The following is a 10,753-nucleotide window of genomic DNA, read 5'->3' as shown; positions in this document are numbered from 1 at the left end:
ACACTTACCCAATATGCCATACCTTCCCACCGAAATAGTAAAACTCTAGCACTCTTCAGAGTCAATGACACCTATTAGGTAAATTATATCCCTACTGCACCACTGACCAATATTTATGGTTTGTGGATTGGACTTCCGGACTTCCTTAACCATGCAGGCCCTAATACTCAAATTACCTTGATATTGAGTATCACCATGATCACTGGCTCCAAAGGTGATGACCTGAAGTGTGGATTCTAACAAATAGAAATGAAGTGTTCAGCTTTCGCCATCGGTGTCAGAATGATTGGTACGTTTTTGATGTCCAGTACTCTCCCAGTGGCATTTCCAAATAAAATCATTGATCCACTTGAAAAGAACAGGCTAGATTTGTTGCTTAAGTTTTTATTGTATTAATTAAAATACATTAACATTGTTTTCAAATGTGACAGAGCTTTTTATCTCCAATCACTGGAAATGGGTGGATGGCAAGCACATGGAAACAGTCGGGGATCTGTCTTGTAATTTACTGCGCTGTTTGAATCTTAAAACTGTATGACCCGATTGACAGCCTCAGTCACCACTTTAAACATTTTAATAACTCCAAAACTTGCCATTGAGAAATGATGAGTTAAAAGTTTTAAACCTTTCATTATAAAGACAATAGCTAAATTTGAATTCCTACCCAGATAGCAACACTACGTTGGCCCAACGTTGGGCCAACGTGAGCAAACTGACCTTACCACGTTGGGTCAACGTTGCTTTTCGACGTTGGCCCAACGTGATTTTGGCCAGGCACCCAACCACCACCACGTTGGGCCAACGTTGGGCCAATGTCGAGCCAACTTTGACCCAACCGCAATGCAAATGTAATTTGCGACGTTGGATCTTTGATGTTGGGCCAACGTTATTTGACCAACGTTGATCCAACCAATAGCCAACGTTGAGCCAACCATTGGCAAACAAGCCCAATGAGAAAAAAAAATGAAAACAATTAGTTACTTGTGTATACTGTGCTTACTTTAAGTCTTAAATTACCTGGCTCTCTATTTTACAACGAAGACAAATTAACTACCTTAACTTACACAAGTCACTTACCTTAGTACCTACCGGGATTCGAACCAGGGACCTTCTGTTTAACAGTCTGATGCTCTACCAATTGAGCTAACTGGGATTACATAGTTGAACAAGTGTTTTAAGTAAATATAAGCTATATTTTCATGACTAAACCTGCCAAAGTGCATATTTTTAGGGATATTGATCAAATTTACTGTGAATATTGATAACATTTTCTATAAATGTTGATTTAAAAAAAAAAGTAATATAAAAATAAAATTCTTATTGTTGATTTAATTCCAAAGCAATATTGTTAAATATAATTACATACCGGGGGTACCTAGTAGGCTATAAGCATTATCATTATTATCATCACCATTATTATTATCATTATCATCATTATTATTCATTAGGCCTATTATTATTATTATTATTATTATTATTATTATTATTATTATTATTATTATTATTATTATTATTATTATTAATTATTATTATTGTTATTATTATTATTATTACTATTATTTGATAATATTTAATATTATTATAAGTTTATCTAGTGGGGCTTTTATAGTCTTTATTTAATGTCACTCTTACGCCTTAGTAGTAAAAAGAAAATAATTATAAACATGACAATTTCCATGACTTGAACAACCGTTTATACCATCGTTGGTCCAATGTTGGGATTCCAACCGTTTTTGCGACGACGTTGGCCCAACCTCCACGTAACAACGCGTCATTTTACGACTGGCTGGCTACGTTGGTGCAACGTTGGCATACCGACTATCATTTTAAGGTTGGCACAACAACGTTGGCCCATCCTCGGCTTACCGACCGTCATTTAAAGGTTGGCTTGCTATGTTGGCTCGACGTTGGCATATCGACCATCATTTAAGGTTGGCACAACACCGTTGGCCCAACGTTGGCATACCGACCGTCATTTTAAGGTTGGCTGGCTACGTTGGCTCGACGTTGGCATACCGATCATCATTTAAGGTTGGCACAACAACGTTGGCCCAACATTGGCATGCTGACCGTCATTTTAAGGTTGGCTGGCTACGTTGGCTTGACGTTGGCATATCGACCATAATATAAGGTTGGCATAACAACGTTGACCCAACGTTGGCCTGACGTTCTCATACCAACCATGACTAAAGGTTGGCATGTCAATGTTGGTCCAACGTTGGCTTGGCGTCGGCTTACCGACCGCGACCATGCCGACCATTGCCAACGTTGGGCCAACGTTGTCTTGCTATCTGGGTAGGCCCATTGGTCTTGCCAATGTTTCCCCAAAGATAAAATAACCTCAATACACTCTTGATGTATAATTGTGTGCCCAAATATGGATTGATCCGAATTTTAGCAGTCAATACCACTAGCTGTCTATATGGCCTCGATTTATATCTCCCCTAAGGGTACAAAACAATCAACCTCATGAACGTAATCGCATAGTTATCCGCATTATTGTGTCCCGTACAGAGCATTGATAAATATTCATGATATTTTTGTCCGACCTAGACATTGTCAATATTTATTGAAATACATGGCGTCATTGGTGAATGTTTTGCCTCCTCTGAGAGTAAAATTCTTATTAATTTTGAAAGCTTCTGAGATGTAAAGAACATCTCCAGAGCAATGATGAATATTCATAATATGTTTTACTTAATGATATCAAGACGTTTGCAGCTACCAAAATCTAAAGGTAAGCAATACTTTATTAGGAACATTTACAGCATTATTGATTGTGTTTAAAATAATAATTTAATATCAAGAACATTTGTTCGCAAAATGTTACCATGACGCGTATGTGATGGTCTATGTATAGCCATTAGGCAAAGTAGAAAATATTCAACACTAATAAGGTAAAGCAAGCAGCAGAAGAAGCTGCTACCATTATTTGTATATAATATTTATTACAAATTGCCTCTAGAATGTTTGTAGAGTTGTATGAAATTGTGATATAAAATGAAATAAAATTTCTGAGTAAATTAAATATACCCAGATTTGGCATTTAAAAATATCTGTCTGTCTACTTCATCTGTCCGGCATATCTGTCCCTTATATCAAGCCTTAGGATCTCTATTTAGAACCATTAGAACCATCGGAACAATTTTTGGGTTTTGACCCCTACGTAAACTTTGACCCTGAATTCCTCGGAATGCTCAAGGGTGCCCACTGGTTACCCGTTATATTCTTATTCAATATACCTCATAATTATGTCAATATTAGAGCAAAACATATTAGTCATATTTCACACTCATAAGTAAGTTATATCCGACTATTAGTGTGTGGCCATATAGCAAATTATTCCTTGGACATTTACTTAAGGGGGTACTACACACCTGCCCAATTTTGTGCTTATTTTGCATTTTTCTAAAAATTATAGCGCATTGGTGACAAATAAGATATATGTATATTATAGGGGCAAGGACTACAACTACTTCACTGAAAATTCAGCAACATTTAAATCTTGCAAGTGGAAAGACCACTTTGGTAACCTATAAGTGGAAATACCATTGGCAAAAAAAATGAACAGTTACATTGTTTAAATTCAATATCATTAACAACTGAAGAGTAACTAGTTTTATCGAATGAGGCACTTCTTAGTGTGGACCAGGTTCGGTTTTATCTTCTTGCACACCGCTTTTTGTAATCGCGCCTTTAATAGCAAGTCAATAATACCAGTAGCGTAAGATATAGCTTCTTTTGACACACTTACATTATATTTGATTAAAAATGCTCATGTTTTAACTAACGGTGTACGAATATGGTACAGAAAAGAGCATTGTTTTTCTGTAATAAACGATGTGAAATGGGTCAAATAGGACGCCTTGAAAATAAAGTCACTTAGTACTTGTGTTTATTCAAGAGTTTGCCAATATCCTTCGAGTCTTGCATTTAACGATGACAATGGATGGGATATTTGTGTTGGTATTGGGGTAGCTGATATAGATATATATTCTCAGCACAGTTTGCATGGCTCATACATCTGTGTACTGTCCTGCTGCTTGCATTAGTTATATGACTTTTATTACTTTATGCCTTTGTCAAAAACTTGCAATTTAAAAATGAGCACTAGGAAGCATATAATCACAAATTATAAAAAGTAAAACAGTTAAGTAGTGGCAAATTCGGAAAATTAATCGAAAATGTATACTTAATCTCACTTATACAGCGGTTACTATATAAATTTCGAGGGCTTAACCATCTATGACCAAAATTACATGTCACTCATTTCGGCAACAAATGGACGGTTACGTCTGCTCTCCATAAATGCAAATGACTTTGGGGTATATGCACGGTCGTGCAACGTATAAAGGACGCTAGTAGCTGCAAATGACCATGCATATACCCCAAAGTCACATTTATTATGGAGGGCATAATTAACCGTTCATGTGTTGCCGAAATGAGTGACATGTAATTTTGGACATAGATGGTTCTGACTTTAAGCCCTCAATTTGAACTTCATAGGAGTCACAGACCTGTGTTAATGTTGCACAGGAAGAGGGGAATGAATTAAATCAGCACCTCATTCTCTATTTATCTGTAGTGCTCTTGTCAAGTGTTATGTCTTCCATACTGGACAACCGCTAAATCAACATTATTCCCAGTTCTTTGAACAAGTTCATCTGGATTGTAGTAAAATGGTTTTGAAACGTATTAAGTGACGTTTCTATGATGATCTATCATCTTCATCAGACTGGCAACCCATACCACTGCTCACTGTCCTTTTGGCGAACGTCATAGGGGGCGTGGCGATGAGTTGGTCAAAGATGTTATGTAACTTGTATGCCCCATCGTCTTTATTGAGAATATTGTCTCCTCTCCTCCGAATCCAGATAGCTTCCTTAAGCCATCTGGTAGTTTTGTCCGACTCTCTGTCTATAACTTTAGCCTGATCCCAGTCAATGTTGTAGTTTTTACCCACAACATGATCCGTGATAGCAGATTTGTGTTGATCCGTGATTTGTGAGTTGTTCTTGTGTATTGCTTAAGTTCAAACGTTTGCACCTCCTTTTGATGTTCCTGGAGTCTTACACCAAAAGAGTGACCGGTTTCACCAATATATGTTTTTGGCAATCCGCGCAAGGGATTTCATAAACTGCCTCTGTTTTTTGAAGGGAATCTAACTTGTCCTTTGGGTGGACTAACATATTACGTAAGGTTCTATGTGGTTTGCTGGCTGTTGAGAACCCGTGTTTCCGAAAAACACGCGAAACGCGTTCTGTAAGTCCCGCAACATAAGGAACCACAACAAGGCCTTTGGACGTGTTAGCTTCGTTGGTTTTACTCTTGGTGGTTTTCTTAGGTTTTGGATTGTTTTTGTCATGTTTGACTCTTTTCACAGCCCAGTCGGGGTAGCCACATATTGACAAGACTTTGTGGATATGTTGCTCTTCTTGCTCTTTGTCATCCTCCTCTGTCACAATGGAATCACTTCTATCTAATAAGGTCCTGATGACACCAAGTTTCTGGCGGAGCGGGTGATGGGAAGGGAAGAGAACTGCAGATACTGGTCAGTCTGGGTACTTTTTCTGTAAATGCAGAGTTTGACCGAGCCGTCGGGTTTCTTTATTATGAGAGTGTCAAGAAAGGGTATTTTCCCTTCTTGTTCCTGTTCATATTTCTCCAGCGTGCATCTTTAGCTCAGTTCAATGTTCAGGTTTATCCATGATGACAGTAGCTCTGCCTTTGTCGGCACCGAGAACAAGGACAGAATCTTCCTCCTGAAGCTGTTTAATGGCTTGTCTTTCATCCTTGCTGATGCTGAGGGAGGGATTTGCAAGATTTAAATGTCCCAACGCGACGATCTCCGCGCGGAGTTGCTCTGCTTCCGATTTGGGCAGTTTTCAACAAGCTTTTTCAACGGCGACTATATGATCGTCGATAATGGACGGATGGTTGATGTAATCAGGGCTTACAGCAAAACCTAAACCGCGGGCTAAAACTTTTGTTTGTGGCTCAGACAGTTTATATTTGGACAAGTTTTTCACCCATCTTTTTAGTTGAGTACCGCTGAGATCAGGTTCCACTGTAATCTTGTCCTTTCTCCAAGTTGATGAAGTTGATTGTTTTTCCGATAGCCATTGTAACTTTCGGGTTTGACGTTCCCGGACATGTAGGAATTTGCTCTCGTGAGAAAACTCGACATGACGCGAGATTTTGTCTTGAAGGTCATGTGATATATCGCGGGAATTTAATTGTTCTTTCGCTGTCGTTTTTTCACTCTCAAAAGTCTTGATTTTGTTGGTTATGATACGAATCCTGTCCCTAACAAGAGCTTTATTGGCTTTATGTATTATAAACTGAGCATTTTTGGTGCGTAGATTGGGTGGTATCAATCCACTGTCTTTAGCACGGAGAGTAAACACTCTGTGACATCTGAACCTTGGTATTTTACGTTCAATGTTCTCAAGCGAACGGAGGTCTTTGACCGCTTCCTGTCCATAATTACTTCTCAAATCTTTGAACAAGTTCATCTGGATTGTATTTAAAATGGTTTTGAAAGTTCATCATATCAAATCCAGTAGTAAAATATGGTATATTTACTCACGTATTCAGTGACGTTTCTATGATAATCTATCATCTTCATCAGACTTGCAACCCATACCACTGCTCACTGTCCTTTTGGAATGATGTTCGTCGCGTTCCTAGCGGAAGGCACCAGAACTGCATATTTATAATAAATTACATAAGTATGAAAATTAATAAACTTAGTTCTCCAGGTTAATAGGATGAACAAATTGGAATCTTTCCCCAGAGTAGCCAGGGCACGTAAACGTTGAAGAAAAGTGAATCTGGCCGGATTCGAACCGGCGACCTTCGTAATACAAGTACGACGCTCTAACCAACTGAGCTAAAGATGCACGCTGGAGAATTTAAAAAAAATTAATAATAATGTTTCCCTCTCATTTTGATGATTCTGTGTTAATGTTATAGTGCCTTCTCTTGTCCAGAATGCCCAAGGCAATAGACTTTTCAAATTGAAGTTTACTTAAGACAGCTGCTGTGTATAGGTTAATAACTGTGCATCAGTTATTTGGAGGGCATTGTGAAAAATTTAAACATTTTGCCTTTGGAACCGAGGGATATTCTGAGGTCCAAAGCAAAATGTTTAGATTTTTCATAATGCCTGGCATATGACTGATGCAAAGTTACTAACTGAATTCCTATCTGTCATGTTTAATTCATCAAAAACTAATTGTAATCACAACTTATATTTCGCCCAAGCTTCAAAAATTGAACAGGCTAAAACTGGTTTACAGCTACTGTAAAATCACACATCGTGCAAATGGTAGTTGCGAGCGCGCGAAGTGTTCCGGCGTAAATGATTTACATACGTGGAATAGGGAGCATCTCATGTCACACAAATTTCTTGTCCCTAGTCTCAAAACATGCCATTGTAAATACATTACTCATTAAAAACCTCGTGTCGAGGTTTTGCCAAGTTTTAAAAAATAACGGTTACTTAATGAAATAACGGTTAGTTCATGAAAAAGAAGAAGTGAAATTAGCAAAACGCGACGAGGTTTATTTACCCGTAAGAGAGCTCTATTGTTCCGCTATTGTATCCGCTATTGTATCCACTATTGTATTCTATTCATAAAAGCTACTGCAAGAATCGCGGCAATCCCTGATCTTGCAGGTGTCTACCGCCGGCGTTTCGCATTTATTAACATTCAAAATGATCCCATACTCTTACATTTATAGACTTATTCCCGCTTTTTATATAATATTCAGAAATTGCAATTATGAAAACTACAAACTTTGAAAGTGAAAATATATTACCATCGAAAATATATCATACTTAAATTCTATAGAATCTATAGAGGCATTGCATGTGACGTATCATCCCGTAAATATGGCAGACTACTCAAATGCATTCAACAAAAGCATGATTGCAATCTACCGTGACAGTTCGTCTCACACACATAACCCTGCACTACGATCAAATAGGTTGATGACAACATTTGATTGAATGGACTGTACTCCGCCATAACTACGGTGAAGGACACCGGTTCAAATTCTTTGTTTGGAGCCAATCAATAATTTCATGCAGGGCCTCTATAGATACCCAACCCAGAAGTGCCCATTTATTTTCTAATTTTTTGTAATCGCGCCCAAATATCCCCGCAAATATCTTATACACGATTTTATTGATTCATTTTGGGCATTTCAAAAGTTGGAAATCGTCAAAAATGGCAACATCCATTGATAGCAATGGTTGAGTAAACATTGTCTAAACACTAGATAAAAAGACAGCTTTGTATTACAGCGAAATATGGATATCCAACTAGTTTGCCCCTCGAAGCTTCAAAAAACCACTCATCGCGAAATATGGATATCCAACTAATTTGCCCCGCAGGGCTACAAAGAACCATTAACCGCGAAATATGGATATCAACTACTTCGCCTCGCATGGCTACAAAGAACCACTTACCGCGCAATATCTTTTTACCTCAAAAAAAGAATTAATATCTACCAAAACACGTTTCAAAACGTAAAAAGGGCCAAGTTTAAAAATCTTTCCTGTGTGGCTTTTCACCCTTTTTTAAACTTGGTCCCATTTATGAAAGTTTCTAAAGACCCATACGAAGTCATCTTTAGGCTACTTGTTTGTTTGCTTAGTTGTCAGTGTTCATTTTGTAGAGTAAATTAATTAATGTTCGTGCTTGATTGAAGTTTTTCCGTAAAGACGTTATAATGTATTTTGATTTAAGCAAAAGTAGCAAATACTCACTTTGTTAAATTCTTCATCGTCTTGTGCGATCCTGCGCCTTATGTACAGATGTAGGGCCTGTAATATGTAACATTTGCTAAGTATATATAATACTCTACTACTCTTTATGAACACGCAATATAATGAAACATAAACCTTCAAATGTTTTTGATAATACATAGCCTACGTCATATTGCACCGCTTTCGAACAGTCTTAAACCTAATTGTTGCATGTAGAAATTAGGACTCATTCTTCATGTTATTACGGTACCACTTTACTGAATGGGACCAAGTTTAAAAAAGGGTGAAAAGCCACACAGGAAAGATTTTTTAAACTTGGCCCCTTTTTACGTTTTGAAACGTGTTTTGGTAGATACCAAATTTAAAATTATTCCGAAGTCGTTTAGGGGGACCTCCGTGACATTGAAATTGTTGGTCAATGGCCATACCATATTCACAATCCTTGCTAATATGCATATCCACCACCAAGTTTACGTTACAAATGCGTGTGAAGCGCACAAACAGTTTTGCCATATTGAAGCTAAAATTGGGGCTGAAAAGGGGCTCTATAGTGCAAAAGTAGAACAAATTCATACAAAGAGCGCAAAAAAATGGAACTTTTAGCCTAAAATTGCCAAATAGAGTGTGTACTGTGATCGGTACTTTTATGTTACACGCCTGACAGGAAAAAGTACACGCCGTTGGCGTGTGTAGTGGGCGTGTGTGTGTAAAAGTCCAGCCCTGGTTGCTACTATGCATAGAGCATGACAAATATTCTAGATTGAAAGCTAAGAGGCATACTATCAATATAATTATTGGCAATTCCCAGTGCACCATGAAAGCTTGGTCAAGTAGCCAGATTGGATTCTTGAGACATCAAAGTGGTCAACAGGTTGGACCTGACCGATGAGCCACATGTTATGGACCACTGGGTTGAAACATATAGCCCTGGATGGCATAGAATGACCATGCATGTGCAAGAGGAGTGTCGTCCTTTGGTTGCAACGTCCAGACTATTGGTCTGTTTATCGTCTGTACTCTGAGCAACCTAATCTCTACATAATAGACCACTTGAGAGCATTTATTTGGGTTGGGGAGAATTGCTTCGTAAGTGGCTAGTATTATAGTGTCTGTTTTCGCACGATCAATTTTCAGCTGTTGCGTGCTAAGTGTCCCATGTTTTCATTTCGAACACAAAAAGGCTGATATGTACGTATATAGGAGACTGTCGAGCAACTGAAGCAGCCAATAACACATCATACAAATTGTGCTTGCAATGATTTTTTTTTTAATTGAATAAGACAGATCACAAAATCGATGTGTTTTGGTAATATTGAGCCTAGTATGATAAACGTAGATAATGATGAGATATGCTTTGAGTGTTGTATAAAACAATATCAGAGGAGAGATATTTTGGTAGAGTCTTTCAAATATTGGTACATATAAAAAGGCAAATTAAACTTAACACATTGGTGGACAGGTAGCCAATGAAGCCTCGCTAGGTAAGGAGATATGTGCAAATTTACTTGGAATGTGTTGTTGATGTTCATAGAATCTGTGTTTCACATTAATTACTGATGAAGACAATTTGTTGTGTGTCTGTCTATGTCTGCATGGGACAAGAATAATTTTGTATTCTTAACCCCAACACCCAACCCTGCTTTTTGCTATCGGCTATTTCTAATTCAAAATTCAAATAATGTTAACTCTCTCCACTTCATTGGAATCAGCATTTAAAAATGCATCAAAATGAGTACAAACAAGCCTAGTTATGGTTCAGTGGTTCTTGAGATAGCCCTTGATATTTTAGAAACTTGGACTTTTTATGTTGAAGACCCATATGGCCAGCATGCAAGGCATTAACTCTCATTGTTGAAAGCATGGACAAAAGAGATTACAAACTCAAAACTGTCAAAGTCTCAGCATCACCCGATAATGAGGGCCGATTGTGCTATGAAATGCGACAGGTGAAACTGCTATGTACTTATACCGCGTATT

The 10,753-nt window shown here is 37.9% G+C and overlaps 1 protein-coding gene and 1 non-coding gene across 2 annotated transcripts in view; one reads left to right on the top strand and one right to left on the bottom strand.

Moving 5' to 3' along the window:
• The window catches only part of LOC140154750 (uncharacterized), a 50,629-nt gene that overhangs the window by 5,460 nt on the left and 34,416 nt on the right, over positions 1 to 10,753 (top strand). The gene's annotated exons all lie outside the window — the stretch shown is intronic.
• Positions 6,829 to 6,902, bottom strand: Trnat-ugu (transfer RNA threonine (anticodon UGU)). Its single transcript has one exon. It is a non-coding gene; the product is annotated as a tRNA-Thr (tRNA).

The sequence above is a fragment of the Amphiura filiformis genome, chromosome 1 (assembly GCF_039555335.1).
Source record: "Amphiura filiformis chromosome 1, Afil_fr2py, whole genome shotgun sequence".
NCBI lineage: Eukaryota > Metazoa > Echinodermata > Ophiuroidea > Amphilepidida > Amphiuridae > Amphiura > Amphiura filiformis.
Note: the sequence above shows the minus strand (reverse complement) of the source record. Positions and strands in the feature narration are given on the sequence as shown.